Genomic DNA, 22,142 nt, shown 5'->3' with positions numbered 1-22,142 from the left:
GCCCAATCCTGAGCTGCCCGGCATGCTGGGCTGCCATGGTGACAAAATGGCTGCCACGGCATCCTGAGCGTGCCAGGCAGCTACCGGTGGCTCCTTGTCTCCTTCCCCCAGGTAAGGTAAAACACCCCACAATGGGGATACTCAAATCTGTGCTGGCCATTTAGCCGGCACAGAGTAACACAACCCCGTGTCAACCCAAGAGGCCCAATGCAGGGCTTCAGATCCCCTGCAGCTGATCTCCACTGGTCCTGCTCCCATCCTGCTCTGCTCTCTTCTCCGCCACACCTCCCCCCACCCCATACGCCTCTTCCCTGCTTCCCCCCATGCCTCCACTTACTTCTCCGCTACCCAGCACTTCCACAGACCCCCAGGTGATGCTCCACTATCCCCCAATGGGCGCCTGCCCAGCACGGGCTCACTCAGGTGCTGGGCCAGTGCTAACCCCTGCAAACATGCTTTATGGCATGTTTGCAACAGTGTGTGCTGGCACTGAGCCAGCGTGCACCGTTCAGGATTGGGCCCTTAGACTCCTCAAAGCTGTGCTCCAGCTGATGTTTCTTGTTATGCTACACTGTTGGGCAGGGCCTTGGAGAGGGGGGTAAAGGGGGTAATTTGTACCCAGGCCCAGGGTCAAAAAGGGGGCCCAGGAGCCAATGAGGGGGCCCAGAAATTTCCTGGGATCTTATATTTTCTTATCTACTCAGACTTGTTGTTTGCATGGGATGCTGGGGACACTACCACAAGCGTGCAGCTGCAGCTACTGGCAAGCAATATATGCTGGGTCAGGGAGTTAGTTAGTTGGCAACCTTCAGTCTTGAAAAATTATGGTATCGCACTCTGAAAGGTGGTTCTGGCACAGCGTCTAGTGTGGCTGAAAAGGCCGATTCGGGAGTGACAATCCCTTCCACACTGGGAGCAAGTGCAGTCTGTCCCTGGTCTGTCTCCCTGGCTATGGGCCTTCCTTCTTTGCCTCTTTGCCTCAGACTGTTGGCCAAGTGTCTCTTCAAAATGGGAAAGGCCATGCTGCACAGCCTGCCTCCACGCGGGACGCTCAGAGGCCGGGGATTCCCACCTGTTGAGGTCCACTCCTAAGGCTTTCAGATCCCTCTTGCAGATGTCCTTGTATCGCAGCTGTGGTCTACTTGTAGGGCGCTTTCCTTGCACGAGTTCTCCATAGAGGAGATCCTTTGGGATTTGGCCATCATCCATTCGCACGACATGACCGAGCCAATGCAGGCGTCTCTGTTTCAGCAGTGCATACATGCTAGGGATTCCAGCTCGTTCCAGGACTGTATTGTTTGTGGGTCTCCTTAACACAGTGTCAAACCTGGAAGGCAACTGGCCTGCTACAGTAGCTCTTTGGCTTGTGGGATCCACTTAGCATGAAGGGGCATATAGGAGTTCATTGACACAGTTGTGGATGTTGAAGGACGTTTGGGGGCACACAGGACACTTTCCATTCTAGTGTGAGCCTAAATATGATGATGCTAATTTTCTGCATGATTTTCTATATTGAAAAGGTTTTAGAGAGACTTAGGAGTGTGTCGTGTGTCTGGTTTTCCATATTACTGTATCTAGCTGCCAATGCCACCTGGGTGGGTAGACCTGGGCTCCAAAGACTTATCCAGCTGTCTCCAACCTCCCCCCATCCTGTTTCCCCCCATGCCCATTCTGCTCTCCCATCACCACCCTCCCCCACTCTTTTTGACCCCCTCCCCCTTTGCAAAGGGGCCCAAAAGAAACTTTGTACCCCCTGATAAAATTCCTCTCAGTGGCCCTGCTGTTGGGGTTGTGAAACAGAACTCAGTGCTGGGAATTGAGCTGACACAAAGATTGAGCTGAGACAAAGGAATTGAGCTGAGAAAAAGATACATGCCGGCATACACACTGCTGGGTGTAACTCTTCAGGACCGCAGGGCACTATCAGCAGGCTGTACTTCACTGTTAATGACTGTAACAGGATACCAGAGAGCAGGCAGTTTCAAAAGCTACAGTCATAAGCACACTTGCCGGTAATTGTAAATTGCAACAGTCACTGAATCAAGGGGGGAGGGGTGTAATTCCAAGTATATGTACTGAGGATATAAGCCTAGGGTTCCCAACCCATGGTCCGCAGACCACTGGTGGTCCGCAGCGCCCCCCCCCCCAGGTGGTCCGTGACGTCTCTGGTGAAAGAAGAAAAAAAAATGTCCTTCCAGGAAGAAAAAAACCTCTGCAGCGCTAGCAGCCGCTCAGAGCCGATCAGAGCATAGCCTCTCCGTTCCTGCCTCTGCCTCCACCTCCCTTCCCTACTTGTCTGTGAGTGTCCAGACAAGCAAAAAAGTGAAGCGCAGGCGCCTTGTAAGGTGCGCGAGCATTTGTGCAGCCTCCTGGCTCAGCTGCTTGCAGAGGAGAGGTGCCCTGCCTCCCACTGCCTCCAGCCTACTGCCTCCATTCCTTGACCCTGTGCCTTCAGGTGAGCCCTGGCAGCCTAGTTTCTCAGGAGTCAGACCAGGACTCCAGCCAGCCTGGGAAGTCCCTTTTGCGGACAGGCAAGTGGGGGGGGGAGGCACAGGAGGAGGGGTGCTGGAGGAGGAGGGGGGCCTGATGGGAGAGGAGGAAGAGAGGGGCCTGAGGAGGGGGAGGAATGGGAGTAATGAGGAGGAGAAGGAGCAGGCTCCCAAAGGCATCACTGGCTGGCTGGTTGGGGGGGGGGAGTTTCCCTGGGAGTGGGTTTCTCTGGATGTGATTTCCCTGGGAGTGCAGAATCCAGCTGGCCAGGAAACACAGAGGAAGGGAGTTGGAGTCAGTGTGGCAGCAGGAGAGGGAGGCAGCAAACAATATGCTGAATCCCCAGCCCTGGTACCCCCTCCCCAGTTGACAGGATTGGGCCCCCTGGATGTGCTCTTCTAACGCCCAGGGGTGGAGCAAGAGATCCAGGCAACCACGTTTTTGCACCCCTTTTGGAGAGGGAAACAGGCAGCACCTCTGCTGTCTTCCTGCAAGCTGCCCACCTGGGGAGAAGCAATCCCAGAAGTTGCAGAACAGGCACCACCGTAGCCAAGTACAGCAGGTGTAACCCCTGACTCTTCCTCCTCAGAGAGCAGCAGCAGCTTTGTCCATGGGGAGCCCTCCCCCACCCCACACTTGGCCAGTTCCCCTATCTCCTCAGATTGCAATCCTATGCATGCTTACCTTGGAGTAAGCCCCATTGACTATAATGGGACTTACTTCTGAGTAGACATGCCTAGAATGGGGCTGTTAGTCACACTGTGGCTGTGATGGACTTCTCCAGAAATTTCTCCAATACCCCTTTAAAGGCATCTAGTCTAGACACCATCATCACATCTTGGGGCAAGGAGTTCCACAGACTAATGGCACAGTAGGCAGCTGTTGTTTTGTTGCTGCAGCCTACCTATAGGCTTGCTCACACTCTCTTAGCTCCAACCAAAGTAGTCCACAGCTAGAGCATGACAGCAATTAGAACAGGAAGTGAAGAGAGGTTTTTTTCCCCCCTAAAAACTTTGCAGTGCACACCAAAAGGACTTTTCTTCCTGAGACGTGCAGCAGCCATTCTGAGATGTCGCTCTGAGCTGGTGCTTCTCCTTCAGGACTGACCTGCCTAAATTGTGTTGAACACTTTCCTAAGGACTCTGGACTCACAAGTGGGGGGAGCAGGGCCAGGGCTGTGTAACAAAAGGAACTGCGGAGGGATGTGTGTGCTTTTTGTTGGCTCATTTAGCTACCTTGCATGACTTGTCTATAATTCCCTTGTGCTTACCCTCTCCCTTTTTGAGGTGTTTTTCCACACTTAAAAGAGGCAAGGGCTGTGCGTAATGTGGTCTGGTGTGGAGGAAAAGAGACTGGATGGAATTGGGTGGGTGTGAAAACCTCTGAGTTGGGGGGGAATTATTTTGTGTTCCATGTATTCCATGTAAACCCACGACTTTCACAGCTAGTGAAGCAAATGCAAGCACAACCATCACATTAATTATTAAATAATCTTCTTATGTATTACAAATTTAATTGTATTTTTTGTGTCTCAGGGTGGGGGGGGTTGCATGCCAAATTTTGCCTTAGTAGTCCCTGAGCTCCTAAAGGTCAGGAACCACTGATAAAAGCCAATGTGAGAGTGGTTTATACAGTTTGGAGAGAGTGGTTTATACAGTTATACAGAAAAAGGTGCTCAGACAAGGAGTTTGAATGGAGTACTTCATTCTTCTGTGTGAGGAGAACCATAGCAGGGCAGCATCAGGAAGCAGAGCCTCCTGGCCCAAGGTTGCTGCTTAGACCTCAGGCAAGGCAACCAGGTTAACAAGGTCTGGCTTGCTATCTCCCCTCACTGGCTCATCTTCCAGGCACCCAGCTAAGCTTTGAGAAAATTCTTCCTGGCCTGGCTGATTCTAGCCCAAGGCACAGGCAGACTTCAGACTTGCGGTATCTGCTCTGTTTTTTTCCCTAGAATTTCAAGGTTCAGCCACCTAAGCCAGAAGCAAAATTACAGCTTGATCAGAAGATGCAAAATGGTGGCTTGAGGTGGAACCAGTAGACTACTGCTCCTCATGGACTGAAATCCAATTGATGTTCATATTTTGCTGAGAAAAACCACAGCTGGGAGATAAGCAATTTTCATGAAGACAATAATCATGGCAGAGGAAATTTCTACTTTTAAATTGCTCTTTTTAAGGAACAGCTAATTGTGTGAGCATTCTTAAACCTAAGTGTCATTTTACAGCTTGGGACCACCAAGACTCAGAGACATACCCTGAATTGCCCTGAATTAGGCAAACTGTGTATGCAAAGGGCTGCAGACTTTCATTATTGACTTTGTTAACTGATTAGGAAACAGAAAAAGGTGCTGATCTACTCAAATCACCCTGAGATCCAGCAGTAAATCTTGATCTACCCTCTCCCCTTTCCTGCTCCAACCCTCAAATGCTAATAGCCAACGTCTATTTATTCCATGTATCCAAACCTCAAATGCCAACGTCTATTTATTCCACGTATTTTAAACAAATAGCCAACGTCTATTTATTCCACATATTTTATTCCATATTAAAATATTCCACATATTTTAAACAAATTATACGCTTTATATGTCCTTAACATACAACCAGGACATACAATATGTCCTTAACATACAACCAGTACTTCTACCCCAGCTCCTGCCTGATTGCCATCTCCTATGAGTGATTGAGGTTGTTGTTGACATGGGTCCCACCCTGGCTCTTCCATATGGCAGTCTAAAGTGTGGTGTACCAATTCTCATCCATGCCTGCAATTATGAGAGCTCACTGAGTTGACACTTCTGCAGCAGGGGCTCTCAAACGGCACTGCTCACTGCATGACTCCTCAAGTTAGCAAAGAAGTGGTTCGAAACTCTAAATATATGAGCTAAATCAAGACCAATAGGCTGCAAAGGGCCTGGCCAACAAGTGGAAACTCAGGGCACAACCCTAACCAATTTTCCAGCACTGGCATAGCTGTGCCAGTGGGGCTTGCGCTGCATTCTGCAGTTGGGGGGCATTCACAGAGGCCTCCTCAAGGTAAGGCAATGTTTGTTTCCTTACCTTGGAGTTGCATTGCCCTTATGTCGGTGCTTGCTGATTGGTTAGGACTGCACCCTCAGTTGTGCAGGCTCTTGACATAACCTGTTTGCCAAACTATGGGCACAATCCTAACTCCTTATGTCAGTGCTTTCCAGCAGTGACATAAGGGCAATGCAGCTCTGAGGTAAGGGAACAAATATTCCCTTACTTTGAGGAGGCCTCCATGAGTGACACCCAACTGCAGGATGCAGCACATGTCCCATTGGCAGCGCTATGCCAGTGCTGGAAAGCACTTACATAAGGGGTTAGGATTGTGCCCTATGTCACTGAGATCCAGTTGGCTCTAAAGATGACACAAATGCCACAGTCACAGCCATAGGCCACAAGCAAGAGGTCTACACCTAGGATGGGAGGTTCTGTTAAAGGATGGGAGGATCTGTTACAAGGGAAGACTGGAGCGAAGGAGAAGGTGTCACATCTCCAGTTTCAGAATCCTATTTAAGATATGGAGAACTGTGGCTGAGAAACAGGGAATTCCTCAGAGCCAACAGGTGTGACTTATAGTAACTGACACACCCAGCAAATTCACATGACCTAGATCTTTGGAATTGTTCACATGTCCAACAACATATTATATGAATATGATAATCAGTGACCTTCAAGGACACAATTAACACCACTTTTCAATCTTTCCTACATAACTAGGAGGGCTAAACATTGAGATGATTCATCAGACTAATTTTTGGCATGATACAATTTGGCAATGAGAAAAACTTATCACAAGCAGAGTGTTCTTATCACATGAATGCAACACCAATTAGTGGATGGCAAGGACCAAATTAAGGTAATCGCTCTTTAATTAGCTGTGCCCTTATCATGTATTTTAATTTTATTAATAAAGAGAGATATCAATACAGTTCTCCAGGCTGAGGCCTGGAAATCAACTTTGGGGGCTCCAAAAAGCCCTCCACCATGAAGGGTTCAAGGTCAAAAAATACCTACAACAACATAAAGTTCCCTCCAAGTTTGTAAAAATTTGTCACTCTCTACCCACCCTCTCTGCCAGTTTTCAAAACACACCATTCGAAGTTTCAAAACTTCAAAACACACCATTTACGCTCACTTCCAACAAGTGAGAACAGCAGCACTGGCACACAGGGAATGGGGGGGGTCCTTCTTTCCTGTTCCCCATTGCTCTGGCATCAGTAAAGTGGTACTCCGTCCTCTCTCCATTGTCCCAAGAGTCAATGCAGTCTTCAGTGTGTCAGGAAGGCAAGCTCAGTGGCTAGTGCAACACTTCCTGCTTGGGAAGAACAAGGAAACTTAGCAGATGGCCTGCTGAGGACCTTAAATGGGTGACTTTCAGTCCAATCCTATGCATGTCTACTCAGAAGTAAGTCCCATTATCGTCAATATAGGCCTACTCCCAGGTAAGTGTGGATAGGATTGCAGCCTTTATCTTACTACAAAGTGACAAGGAAACAACATAAGCCATAGAAATGGAAGCTTTTATTTTCTACTCATGACAATTAAAAATGATCCATGTCCCACAGCTATTGTAAAAGACTGAGAACAGAGGTCTGGTAGATTCAGCAACTTTGTTTTGATGGTTAATTTGGCATAACTTCAGGAAAATGTTTTTCTAGATTCCATTGTGTTCAAAGGAGAACGCTTACACCTGCCCCAGTTCCCACATCAGAAGCTTGTCAGTTGCCATTTTCTATTAACGCCCCTTTAGCTTCACATCCAAAATGGTTCTCAGCAAGTCTAACAAAAGCCATTCTTCAAGTGACCAGCTATCAGTCTCTAATAAATTCTGCAACCTCCAATCAATAACTACCATGAAGTACAGAAGGAGAGTCACTGGACACCAGCAAAACTTGTGTACAAAACTGAATATCTTTCATTTTAAAGAATCAATGTACACATGTCAATGAAGAGCTTAAAGCTTAAACATTTATTAAAGTAATAAATACTGACCATACAGTACAACAACTAGAAGTTGTTGTCAATTGTTATGCATTGTAATTGATCAAGCTTACTAAGTCAATGTAAATAACAAATTAATGCAGGTGATTCACAGGTCACTTACAAGATCTGCATTCTCAGGAAGGCAACTAAAGCCTAATAACTCTGAATATTGATTTACTGAGAACTTCTTCCATGCAAAGTTCCCTGAAATGAATTGAAGCAACTGTACACTTTTCAATTCCAATGAATTCATTTACAACTGATTATGATGGCAGGTGGGGTGGGGGTTTAAATATGAATTAATTTAAATAAACTTCCAGAACATCATCCGTAGTTAGAATTTACTCTGATAGTTAGGAAGAAAAAGAGATCCTTTTGAGCAAATGCAAATTACATTTTTATTAGCTATGATCAATAGTACCCAGTTGGCTTGCATTGCGTACACATGTGCAGAGCCTGCAATGCTCAACGCTCTATGAACCATGTTGGGGAAGGAAGAACATATGGGAAAGCATTCACAATGCCTATTTGAAAATGGTGGACCTCTCTTGGAAAGTTAAGAAAAGCTGAACATCTTTCAAAAGCATTGCATTGGGGCTGGCTTTCAGAGAAAGAGATCACCATTCCTATGCTATGGATCTACGCAATGCCAGCACAAGACATTTTTGCACTTGAAGTGAAAAGTCACTCAAAATATTTCCCTCCTCCCATGTTCAGGGCCAGCCCAAGACCTCCTAATGCTTCAGGTGGCATGCCAAATGCTGTCCCCTCTTACTTGATGTTGTGCCGGCTTCTGTTCCTCCCACTCTCCAATGTTCTAGCTCCGCACTCTCATTCCCTCCACATTTCGTTCTCCTCTTTGACTCTCTCTTCCTTTTCCAGTCCAAGGAGTGGAAGGAGGAAGATGAACCGTGGAGGTAAGTAGGTGGACAGAGGTGGTGCCCCCAATCAATCTACTGCCTGAGGCAACTGCTTCAGTTGGCTCTGCCCATGTCCAAAGCAAACTATATGGTCAGCATGCCATGTCAAGCGCCGCAAGACTTGCTCACCACTGCACTTTCATTTGAATTTTGAATTTAATCAAAGTGCTACATATCTAGACACTTTTAACTATACCAAAATACAGGCAAATTTTTACAAGAGATAATAATAATAATAATAATAATAATAATAATAATAATAATAATAATAATAATAATAATAATAATAATATTACAGGTATTTCTATACTGCCTTTCTTGGTCCTCAGATTTCTCCTTAGACTTTATTCAAGGCGGTTTACATAGGCAGGCAAATTAAATCCCGGTAGGAATTTTTACAATTTGAAAGAAGGTTTCTATCTTTCAAGAAACCACAACATTCAGATGTTTCTTTCTTGATCTGGTTGCACATTCTGGCCTCCATCCTCCCACGCTCAGAGCAGATGGAATAACTCGGCTCAGCTTGTCAGCTGCTTCAAGGTCGCATGGTGCCTTGGACTGGTGACCTGTGGATGTTATCTTCAGGCAAATGGAGGCTCAACCCTCTAGACCAGACCTCCTGCCCATAGATAGATTTAATTGTCTTCCATCTGCAGTCTTGGAAGGACGCTATAATAATGCGCCATATGAAAATAGATTATGTCCCTGTAATAATATGGAAATAGAGACCTTGGAACATGTTCCTTTTGTATGTAATTTTTACAGGGACAAGCATATAAGATATATTAAGCCTATTATGTGTAATTTTCCAGGTAGGACTTTTAACGTGGTATTCAAAATATATCTTAGCCAATAAGAATAAGTCCATAACAGAATCAGTGGCCAAGTTTCTTTTATTAGCACAAAGAACACGTAAAAAGATTCTTGCTTTTTTTAAATAAAAGTTTTGTTTAAAATGTTTTTATGAATGTTCTAAATGTTTTATGAATGTTGGATCTGTGACTGTAAATAAAGAATGAATGAAAAAAAAAAAGACTATATGGTGGTAGATGAGTTCCAGGACTGGATGGAAGGTAGGATTGACACATATAATAAACAACCCCTGAAAGTTGGCAGATCAGTGTGTCCAGTATATGTTTTGTAGCCTACAGTCATGACTAATTATGGAGTAGGGAGAAAATATCCAGGGATACCGCCCAGTGTTGGCAAAATTAGCAAAACTGGGCGTGCTGGTTGATTTGAAATGATGCAGATGTTTCTATGGGTGCATCTCAAAACCATTCTGATTAAAAAGAATGGAGAAAACGGATAACAGCTGGTACCCCCCCCCCAAATCTTACCATCTTGCATTCAGATTATAATCCTCAAATCCAACATTCCAAGCAGCCATTCAAGGCACCAAAGGATGCAAGGAGACAGGAAGACCCATGAATCAGCCAAACCTAATATTCCCAAAGGAATCTCACCTGATTTATGAGACGCTCCCTACACAGGAAATTCCAGCCTTTGCCTAGATTACAATGCGATGCTGAAATGCGATATCTCAGTTTACAAATATGCAAAATGAACAGACAGTTTGGACACGCATTGGTGCATGATGGCACTGAACTCACATGAGCAGAATCCTGGGAAGATTAAAAAAAAGAAAAAAAAAGAACTGGGTGCTTGATAATTCAAGCCTTCCAAAAAGCTGTACCTGTATTTTGTCTGATCGAACCTACTTTGCTTTTGATTTCTTTCTTTCTGGACAAAATGTTCAACAGAAATATTCAGGTAGTTCTACATTAGGTCTCTTCCCTCTGAAATTTGCCGTTAATGAGGGTCTTCTTGTGAGGAACAAAGAGCCTTTGTCAGCGACATTTCGAGAATGTTGCGAAAGAGTTACAAGGATGGATAATTTGAGTAGTGAAGCTTGCTGTAACCTGGAGGCATATCTCCACTACATATTTAAACTGGTTTGAAGGTAATTCTCTCTTCCCCAGAGAGCCTCTGAACTGTAATTCTATGCGGGGTGTTTGGAATCTCTTAGAGAATTGTCAGGAATCTCACCAAACTACAATTCCTGGATTCCTAGGAAGGAAGTCGTGAAAGTTAAAGAGTATGAAATTGATTTAATTTCTGGTGTAGATAAGCCTGAAGTGAGTCTAGTTGTAAATTGAAAAATGCTGTCTGTAAAAGTGGACAAATTACTCTTAGATTTATCTCTTTTTTTTAGAATTGTCTATCATAATTTGACATCAGCATTTATTGGCAAACATAATTACATAATGTATGGAATTCACTACCACAAAATGTGGTGGGCTACAAACTGATAGCTTTAAATGGAGATTAGACTTCGCTTCCACTATTGTGCTATCAATGATGCTTAGCTATGATAGCTGCAGCATAGAACCTCCATGTTCAGGAGCAGCATCCTATGGAATACCCATTGCTGGGGAACAACATTGGCTCCATGTCCAGCTTGTGGACTTCCTGAAGGCATCTGGCTGGCCGCTGTTAAGAGTCAGGATGCTGGACTAGGTGAACCTTTGATATGATTCAGCAATACTCTTACGTTCTTAGCAAAGCAAAACCTCTTTTCAGAAAGAGAGTATAGCAATACAGCCATACCTTGCACTTGTCACCCGAGCATGGATGAAAGTTAAAAATGGATGAATGTCAAAGCATAGCCTTATTTAGCTTTCAAATTTATTGTGGCAGGCGAAAAAATCTAAAAAACTATATAACACATGAAAATGCACATGAAACCTAAATAAGAAATAATAGAAAAATAAACATAAGAACATCATGAATGTCATGGAAGGTGGGATGAAATCAGATGAAAGAGGAAAGCATGTGGATGAAATGTGAATGTGGCTATAATTGAAAGCGGTTGAAAGAGCAAAGTGATGAAAGTCAAGTGGATGAAAGTCAAGGTATGCCTGTATTCAGATGTAAAGCATTGCACCACCTTCTTAGAATGTGGGTATGCTGGGATACTGTATGTGTTATTGCATTATTGCATTCCAGAACCACCTTTCAGAGCACGATACCATAGTCTTTCGAGACTGAAGGTTGCCAACAACTGAACAACTATTGCATTCTATTGCATTTTTCAATTTTTATGTCTTCCCCATGTTGAAAGATCCTTTTCAAACCCCACCCCACCCCCGCACACAGATCTGTCAGGATTTTTTTCCCCCACACACCACAGTTTGGACACCCACTGGACTGTGATCATATCATACAGACTTTGGAAGTTTTCCCCTTTTATGTCTAGCAAAGAATTTATTTCTCTCAATAAGTCCATATGGAAACAGATCATGCATACTTAACTCTGCCCATCCAAAAGGCGGTTCCCTGAAAAAAAGGTTTCTTGAAAGATGTTCTGGATTGCAGGTGGGTGAATCTCCAGGTAGAGGAAAGATTTTGAAGTTCAGCTATAGGCATGCCATGCCCTTCCACACTACACAGACACTTCTTTCCATTGCTAACAGATAAGAGGAAGGAATTCCCTTCTCCAAGAAGCTCCATAAAAACTTTAGAGCCCTAGTTGTAAGCAAAAATGCAGCGATGTGCTGACAATACCAGAATTTCAGTGACACACATAGACCTGCCCCGCCTGTAAGAGACCACTTCAGATGCAGTAGGGAAATCTGCTCCAAGAGACAGTCCAAAGTTCACTTGCCAATTATCTTATTCTTTCCCAATTCCAGATAATGGTGAAAACCATCCTTGATGGGGTGTATGCACATTGTGTTGTCTTGTGGCCATGCCCTGGCTGAATACCAAAGATCCAGTGAGATTTAACCCCACAGATGAACTGAAATAACCGGAAGCCTGGGTGGTGAGATAGCCATAGATAACCTGGGTGTAACCAAGTGATGAGCGGCTAATCAGCCACACAGATCTGGGAGAACAGAAAAGTATTGGTAACACTGGGCTTACTGAGATCAGAACCAGCTCCAGGTTTGAGAAGGCCCTTGGCAAAGTGCCCTCCATGAACTTCCTCCTATCTAGGTGAGTTGGTCCCTCTCCGTTTACTTTGGTAATAGGTTTGGTTGTAGGAGATCATGTGGTCTTCCCCCCCCCTAATATCTCTACAGATGTGATATACCCTACAGATGTTATCCGAGGCCATAGAATCCAGCCTCATGAATGCATGCCCCTAAGCCAGTGTTTCTCAAACTGTGGGTCGGGACCCACTAGTTGGGTCGCGAGCCAATTTCAGGTGGGTCCCCATTCATTTCAATATTTTACTTCTAGTATATTAGACTTGATTTTACACTGGTATGTGATTGCATATGGAGAAATGTTACAGATCTGTACTTTGAACGGGCTACTATGTCTATTCTTTTAACAAAGATAGTCAATGGGACTTACTCCTGGGTAAGTGTGGGTAGACTGCAGCCTAAAATGGTTAAAAAATTTTTCCTGCTTTGATGATATCACTTCTGGTCATGACATTTTTGGTGGGTCCTGACAGATTCTCATTCTAAAAAGTGGGTTCTGGTGCTAAAAGTATGAGAATCACTGCCCTAATACATGAATTCACTGCCCTAATACACTGCCCTAATACATGGTCTTCAAAGATACCATCCAGAATCAAACATACTACTGAGCAGCTTTATGCAAATAAGCATATTTCCATACCTGTTATTGAGGAACAAAGCTGAGTTTCATATGTGCAGGTTTGATTTTTTTTTTCTGCTCAGAACTTGAATGGAAGGTGGGGCACAAGTCTGAATGGAATGGCAGATTCCATTCCAGCCTTATAAGGTAGCAGTAGACTTTGAAACTGTGCCCTGCCTTTCCTGTGTTTACAAGTCAAACATGGAATGAACCTAAGGCTGGTTCTCCTTTTCCAAGGACTTTGACTAGAGGAGGGAAGGGTGTGTCCCAGAGAAATATGCGTTTTTCTAAACAGGGAACAATTCATAGATGAGCCAGGTTGCAGCCAAGGGGATTACTCCAGCTAGCATTTTTCCTACAGCAGAATCGGTCATCAAGAGGTCATCAACAGGAGTGCTCAGCTCCTGCCTTTGAAACATTTTTCTAAGCTGACAAGAAGTATCTGGCTCAGTAGGGAGCAAACTGAGAAGGTGGCCTAGGAGCACATGTTCATGGCCTAGCCCTAGGCCATTATAATGCCCAAGGGCTACCTGAAAGATTGTGTGAAGTTCATGCAACATTTAATCCTTTACAAATTTAGCTGGGAGTGAGTCCTATGGAAGACTGTAAATATGCAGAGTTATTTACTTCAGAGTAAATATGCAGAAACTAGCACAGTAATATTTTATGTTTATATTTATTTGGGATAGTTTTTAATTCTCTTTTTCAATTTTGGTACATTTATTTTAAAACTTTTGCCTCGAGAAGAGATATCTGCGTCTCCAACAGCAAAGGAGTAACAACCATGCACTTAAAGAGCATCTGGAAGAGCTTTTGAAATTGAGGCAGAAACCAGGCAGGCTATGGTCTGCACCTTCACATGCAAGCTGTACTTCAGTGTTCTTTGCTATTTGCAGTCTAAACTGGCTCAGCACACATTCCCAAGCTCACTCCCTTATCAATGGCATTCATACATGACACAAGAAGTGCAAAGGATGCTCAGTGAACTTTCTAGTGTTACACCTGCTGGGGACCCAAACAACTAAGAACTTAGAGATGAAAACAAAGGCAACCAGGTATCCTGGTTGGTGCCTGGAAAGAGCTAGAGCTGAACCCACAGGTTTCTATTGGCTGCTTTTGTTGTACCGATTATTTTTAGTACAACTGTGCTGGCTGGAGGTGAGAGGCCAGCACCAGTCAATGCTGGTGGGAGGATCTGCTGGAGCATGTGATGGTAAGTATCCTGCTGAGCAGTGGGAAGATGTTCCTGGACAGGGGGTGGGTAGAGGAAGGCAGGGGGGAATGGAACTGGGTGGGGGAGTGTGGCTGTAGCGGATGGTTCAACTCCAGGTGGGAGGGGCCAATTCTAACCTCCCTTCTGGGCCTTGGAGCCTGACACAGATCTCCTTGGTTGTGCGCCAGATAAATAGCTAGTGCAGCTCTGAGTAGACCCATCTGGCTGCTTCCCTGGCCTCACAGGATGCAGTGTGTGGCAGCCAGGATTACGATCAGGCCCTAAGCCGCACAATAGAAATATTTGAAATAAATTGTATCCCATCTAAAACTTTTGAAAAATTCTCAGCCACAATTTCTAACAGAGAGCATGGGTAATTTAGCATGGTGGTTCCAAGAAGATGACAAGTATGCAAGTACATATTCAATATACTGATTAATTGAATAGGGTAGGACACAAAGAGCTCCAATCATCTTTTCTTCCCTTTGGAGGAGACTTGAATGTACGAATTGTACAAGTACAAGTTGGTCGGAAGGGGGATGATTCAGATATACATAACTTGCACCTAGTGTATGACTAACAATAGCTGAAATCCTGTGATAGATTACAGGCTGAGTACCCCTTATCCAGAATCTTGAAATGCAGAACTTTTTGAGCGCCATGATTTTTTTTTTTTACTCTTTTGCCTAAAGAAATAAAATCACAAACTGTGTTTCATGCCCAAAATTATTAAAAACAGTACATTAAATTATCTCCAGGCTCGGTGTATAAGGGGTATATGAAACATAAATGAAATTTTTGTTCAAACTTGGACCCCATCCCCAAGATCTTTCATTATGCAAGTGCAAGTATTCTGAAATAAGGCAAAATCCAAAACACTTCTGGTCCCAAGCAGTTTGGATAAGGGATGCCCAACCTGTACTACTAAAAAGAAGCAGAGGTTTGTGGCTGCTGACAAAACCAGCACCACTCAGATCCATTAAGAAATTTCTCACTATTTATTTTTTAAAAAATAATTTTTTCCCCACATCACATCCTACTTAAAAGAGTGCTGTTACAAAGTGACAATTCTTCTATTTTATTTCAGCAATTAGGGCCTGACTCAGTCCTGCTGATCACTAGCTTGAATCATGTGTTTTCATATTGGAAGATTCCCATGACTGAAATAATGCAAAGCATGTAACTGTTAAAGAATGAGAGGCTCTCACCAGTGGTTCTAGCTGATTTACTGAGGGCCCCTTTTGATGCTTACATTTGCAGCATGGGATTCTCTGCTCTGTAGCTCCCACCGGTACAGTATCACAAAGGTCCAGCCTTAGATCATGACCTGCATCATTCATACCTTCATGCTGGAAAGCAGAGCAACGCTAATGTGAGAAGGATCCATGTCAAAGAAGGGTATCTCCCATGTGGCTGAGGAGGGAGGTCAGTGTTGCCTGAAGGTGATCCTCCACAAAAATACTGTCAATATTTCCAGTTAGCTTTGGTTTTAGCCCCTGGACCAGCATGTTGTGGATTATAGAAAGCAGATTATAGGGGGAAAAAAATAGGAGCCCCTAGCTATGTGCCACTGTAATTTATGTGGGCATTGCATATCTAGGTGTGCTCGTGTTCTTCCACCTCTCCAGTGTGCATCCATGCACAGGCCTAGCCTGCTCCTGAGTAGTCGTGAACATGCTTTACAGCAAGCTTGTGACACTTTGGAGCTGGCACAAGGGACTTGTACCTCCTCAGGGCAGCCTTAGGATTGTAAGTCAGTGGGCATCTACTAAAGTGCTGTTTGCACGTTAAATTGTGCCAGGGTTCAACAATTCACACGTTCCATTCAGTGCAAGAAGCATGTACCTGTGAAAAGGAGCCCCCGTCCTTCACACTAGCCTTGATCCGCAAGAGGGCACCGAATGCCTAGACAGGGCTACAGAACTGTATATCTGAGTACAGCATCATGTGTCGTCAGCCCTTCTGTACAGAACAACATTCAGAAATAGCACTAGCAGTGGCATAGCTGGAGGGGGGCAAAGCACTAAGTTTTGCAGGCGCCTGTATTCACCGCGCAAGGGACCGCTTGCACGGCACATTCAGGTGCCTGCAAAACTTAGTGCTTTGCCCCCCTCCAGCTATGCTACTGAGTGAAAGCAGACACCTGCCCAGGTACTGGCTACACCTGGCTGAAACCTGAGAGCTGTTGTGGGGGGGGGGGAGGAGTAGCTTCTCTCTCCAGCTTCTCCGTGCAAAGTCTTTGCCTTGCTGGGAGGAGGAGAAGCCCAGGTGGGCTGGATCGCAGCAGCGTCAGGGTCTCTCCTCCTGGGACACCTGCTGGCACGTGCGCCACCTGGGCACTGCGAGCCATCCAGGTGAATCAGGGCGGGGCGGGGCGGGGCGGAGCCGAGCCGAGAAAGAGGCCAGCGAGAGCCCGGGCTCTGGTGAAGGAGTGGTGGAGCCTTTCAGCTGGACGGGTGGAAGGAAGCGGCGCTTGGAGGGGGTAAGGGCCAGCAAGAGGGGAGAGGCTCCGGCTGGAGCCCACGGAGGGATCGCGGGTCTTCTTCTTCTTGGGAAGAGGCTGCCCATCCCGGGAGAGGGTCCCCGGTCCCGATGAGGCTTCCTTCTCCTCCTCCCAGCTCCTGTCTCTCAACCTCTAACCTTTGCGGCTCGCACGGGCAGGACTTTGGGGGATCTTCTGCGTCTCATCCCAGCGGCGTAGCTAGAGGGGGGGCAAAGCACTAAGTTTTGCAGGGAGCCTCACCAATGCGTGCAAGGGGCCCTTCCCCCTCTCCTTCGGGGGTGGACACAGAGATGCTCTTTTCCCTTCTCACACAACCCCAGAGCCAAGGGGTGTCCGCTGAGATTGAGTGTTGGGAGAGTTAGGACAGACAAAAGAAAATACCTCTTTACCCAGCGTGTGGTTAATCTGTGGAACTCCTTGCCACAGGATGTGGTGATGGCATCTGGCCTGGGTGCCTTTAAAGGGCACTGGACAAATTTCTGGAGGAAAAGTCCATCACGGATTACAAGCCGTGATGGGTCTGTGCAACCTCCTGATTTTAGAAGTGGGCTACCTCAGAATGCCAGAAGCAAGGGAGGACATCAGGATGCAGGTCTCTTGTTGCCGTGTGCTCCCTGAGGCATTTGGTGGGCCACAGGGAGATACAGGAAGCTGGACTAGGAGGGCGTATGGCTGGATCCAGCAGAAATCTTCTTTTGTTCTTATAGAGCCATTCCAGGCATGGGCCTCCATTTTGCCCCCCCTCCAGACACTGCAGTGAGGCGCTTGCATGCCGCAGTGAGGCTCCCTGCAAAGCTTAGTGCTTTGCCCCCCTTCTAGCTACACCACTGTCTCATCCATGGGATAGGCAGAGGGTGGGGCCAGAGCCCAAGGAGGTGTGTATGGTACCTGATGGAAAAGTTCAGTGTTTCTTGGAAACGCACTTACCTTAAGACTGGGGGTTCTGAGAAACCATTGCTCTTCTCTGCAATTTTGTGGTTGTCAAAGCTGTTTGTAAGCCTGAGAAGCCAGATTGTTTTGAGGAGAGGGTCAATGAACAACACCGAAGATGTTGGAAAAAATCTGCCTAGGTGCTGAAGTCTCCCTGAAAACAGAGATGAAGGAAGTGCACTCTGCACTTGCTCAGTGGAAGTTTCATATCGCCCTACCTGATGATGGGGTCCATATACTCGTATATGTAGCTCAATGGTAGAGCACATATTTTTGCTAGCGGAAGGTCCCAGGGAATCCTTGGCATAGCCACTTCAGTGAGCTTATGTTATTGCTCAGAGCACCATTCATGGCCCTTTTCCTCCCCCACCTCTTATTCTCCTGTGAGGTGGGATAGGTTGAAGGAGAGTGACTGCCCAATGACACCCAATCAGCTTCGTGGCTGAGGAGGGCATCGGACTAGAAGTGGGGGAGCTCCAGATTCCACACTGTAACCATAACTGTGTAGCTTAACTAGATGGGCTCTTCTCTCTGGGACTTTGGAGCAATGCTGCTCCCAGTTTGCTTGAAGAGTGCTTTCTGGGCCTCCTGTGGAACCATTGCCCACTCCCTCATGGCACATTGGGCACTGTCATTGATACTGAGGATTTGGAGTTTGACCTGGTAAGTGAATGTAGGCTCTTAGCCATTGCCCAACTTCTGACGCCATCCTTGCTTTGGAGAGCCAGTAGTTAATAACAGCAGACAGTACTGGGTTAGATTAGCCAATGGTTTGAACAGCAGTGGCTGATGCAGAACAACATCAAGTGTTGCCTTGGGCCTACTGCTGCTGTACAGATAACAGGTTTTTAAAGCAGGTGCTTACTGTATCCTTCCATGGTTTTTCAGTTACAGAAGTACAGGACTTCTGGTTTGATTTAAAAGGCTCACACAAACGAAGGCGATCCTTCGTTCCCTCCTCCTGCCTGGAATGGCTCTGGAGGAGAGGGGGAGAGGCCTCTTGCACACTGCATCCCCTCTAATCCAACCTATAATCTGATCCCTAAAATCTGACCAGAATCCCTGCACTTCTGTGTTTGAAGAAACCATGCAAGGAATAAAGTAAGGAAGCAGGTGATCCACTTTCCGCTCACTTTTAGCAGAGAGAAAGCAGATCAGTGGAGGTTTGCATCCGCTGCAGGCTGGAAGGAAGCGGTGACAGACCTGGGGTGAAAGGAACCCTGAATCTGCCATCTCTAGCTTCCCCACAATCTGCCTCTGAGGCGAGCGGCATCACCATGTCTAAAGGATGGGCAACCCCTGGGTATGACTCGGCATAAAGCAGCTTCCTACTTCTTTTGGGGTTGAAAACTGAGCCCTGACACAAAGGATACCCAGGCATCGTAGCTGCAATCCAGAACTCTGCTCCAGAGCAACTTAGCTAGATGTGTTTTCTTGAAAATAATTCACTTATTTTCACAGAACCGTGTGCCTGGTTTAGATACTTAAAATATCTCCAGTCCTATGGATGCAGTCATTTAAACTAGAGGAAGTGCCATCACACCCAGGTGCATACCCCATTACAGGTGATGCTTTGAGCATACCGTCTGAAAAACGTGCCACCAAGCTCATCTATGCCTGCAAAATGGGGCACTAAGTGTGAGATGCAAGTGCTTCTGTGTTACTTTATCATGGGGCTACTCTGCATGGAGGAATGTTAAGCATTTGATTCAGACTTGGATGGTTTAGAAAAAGCCACATAACTTATTTTTGGAATTTTCATCTGGTATCTGAACCACAGGGCAAAACTGCAGCCTAGTCCCAATATCTACCTGTTTTTCTTCTTTTGACTGTACAGTTGCTCACCATTTCTTTTCTTCTCTGCATGAGTGGGATCTATGTGTAGTCTGAATGTTTGCAGTGTCTCACCTGTAGATATTGGTCTTTATTGGCATTTGTGCCATGCAGTTCATAGAATAATTTGTGAGGAAGTGGATTTTGAGATTACTGAGGCTGGTTGCTGGATCACTGAGTTGTCTTCAAGAAAAGATGAACAGCTCAAAATAAAGGAGCCTTTCCATGCAGCGCTACTCCTGCTCTTGCAGCCAATAATAATAATAATTAATAATTAATAACTAGGTATTTATATACCGCCTTTCTGGTCATCAGATTACTCCTCTGACTTTATTCAAGGTGGTTTACATAGGCAGGCATTTCTAAATCCCTCAAGGGGATTTTTACAATCATAAAGGTTCTCTCTTTCAAGAACCAACATCATTTCAGATGGATCTCACTCCTGGCCTCCAGTTGCCTCCCACGCAGGCTGACAAGCAGCTCCTTCATCTCTCACATGGAGGGCAGCCAAGACGCTTCTTGCTCACACCAAGAGCAGGTGGAATCTCTCAGCTGGGCTTGTCAGCTGCTTCAAGGTCTCGCCGTTCTCAGCTGTTCAGGGAGCTTCTGGTGTCCTTGAACTGGTGACCTTCTGATGTTATCTTCAGGCTAACGGAGGCTCTACCCTCTAGACCAGACCTCCTGCCCAATATTGCAAGTGTAATATGTTTATATGCAGATCTGTATGCCAGTTCCCAGCAGATGAATCTGTTGCAAGATATAATTTAGTTCTAAAACTCAAATCGCTAAGTAGTGATAAGGAAATGGCAATAGTTGGTGTAATGGTTAAGGTTGAAATCCTAGACATGCTTACCTGGGAGTAAATAGCACTGAACTCAGTGGAACAATTCTGAGTGAGCTCTAGGTGTGTGTTGCATGCTTGGGAACTGAGAGCTAAAAACTTACAAAATCAAAACTTTTCTCTCTGCCATGAACTCATTAGGTGAGCCATTTTCTCTCAGCATCATGCTGGCCTACCTTATAGACCTGTTGTAGGAACTGCTAGGAAAATATACTGAAAGCACTTTGGACACTGAAGACTACAAATGCTAAGTAAATCTTCCAGCAGGAGGCACTTGCATTGCATTTTTGAGCACTCTAAGGAATGTCATTGTGTAAGGATCATAGGTGCCTATGGGACAATGCCATTTTTAATCTAGTTTTTAAAAGTATTTAAAAAAAAGTTATCTAAGTGATCTCAAAAGACATTCTTGAACCCTTTGAACCTGGTCCCAAAGGCTCCTTGTCTCCTCCTAATTATATGAGGAGTTGTAATAACAATTAGTAGTTATTCTTTAGGCAGAGGCTAGATAGTCATGTAATGAGGATGGTGTAGGTGTGACCAGCCTGCATTGGCAGGGGTTGATCTTGAAGTTCTCTTAATCTGATTCTAGTAGTAGAGATGGAGAGTATAAAAGGATATGTGCCAGCCCAGGGTCATTTGGTTGGCTTGGCCAGGAGGCATGGCTGTCTTTAAAACCAGCCATATTTGGCTCTATTGTGACTCCTTCCTTGTCTATACTGGGACCAAAGTCCACTAGGCACCACCAGTAAGGGAAGGGACAAAATATTTACCATCCTATTACCTAGATTGCACCTGCTGCAGTTCTTACAGAAATTATGAATCCCAGTTTGTATTTTTGGTCTTGCTTTTCACCATAAAGAAGAGACGTAGAAAAAGATCTAGTGACTATAAACTATTTGAACAGTTTCTGCAGTGAACTCTTACATTCATAGATGTTAAAGTTTCCTTGGAGGAAGAATAAATGGGTCAGAAATGTCTTGTTCTCAGCAGGAGTGACAGGTTTTTGCCACACAATCTTCCCTTGAAATGTATGTGCATTTGATAGTATTTTATGCGTATGCATTTCTACTTGATTGTATAAATGTACTAGTAAATATACATTCCTGCAGAATGCAAATTATATGTTCCATGGGGAATTTTTCCTCCCTAGTCTGAGATTGTTGTTCACACATGGGGCTTCCCCATTCCTGTGACTGACATATCCCATTGTCAAAATTAATGTACCTGGATGCTGTCACAGATCCCTCCCCCTTTCCTAATCCATGGTTGTTTCGAAATGCCCACAGCTCAGTATGGAATTTAGTTGTGAGACTTGCAGTCCAATCCTAGGCATGTCTCTTCAGAAGTAAATCCCATTCTAGTCAAATGGGGCTTACTCTAAAGTAAGTATGCATAGGATTGCAACCTTAATTTACTTACTGTGTGTCACTGTTAGAGATAGACTTAAGGTTCATTAAGAGTAGGAGGGACACAGACTTACACTTAACAAGTCTACATGCTAGAGTTTGACATTGATTTCACAACTTGGTTGGTTAACCTGAGTTTGGTCACAGTTTCTGGCTTTCCACAAATCATGAAGGGTGTACATACGCAACGTATAGGTCCTGCCTGTTGGGTGTGTGGGCAGATATCAGTTAAAGAATCCAGGAAGCCATGGCTCTATGCCAGAACTGAAGAGGTGGAGGAAGGACACAGTCCCAGTAGGCTTAAGGTTACGTTCTGCTCTTAACTTGGCATAGCTAACTGCAGTAACCTGGTTGTCCTGGTTTTGAGAGAGATGTAGAAATGT

Source organism: Tiliqua scincoides, chromosome 2, assembly GCF_035046505.1.
Source record: "Tiliqua scincoides isolate rTilSci1 chromosome 2, rTilSci1.hap2, whole genome shotgun sequence".
In the NCBI taxonomy this organism is placed as follows: Eukaryota; Metazoa; Chordata; class Lepidosauria; order Squamata; family Scincidae; genus Tiliqua; species Tiliqua scincoides.
The sequence above is the reverse complement of the archived record's forward strand: the minus strand, read 5'-3'. Positions refer to the sequence as shown.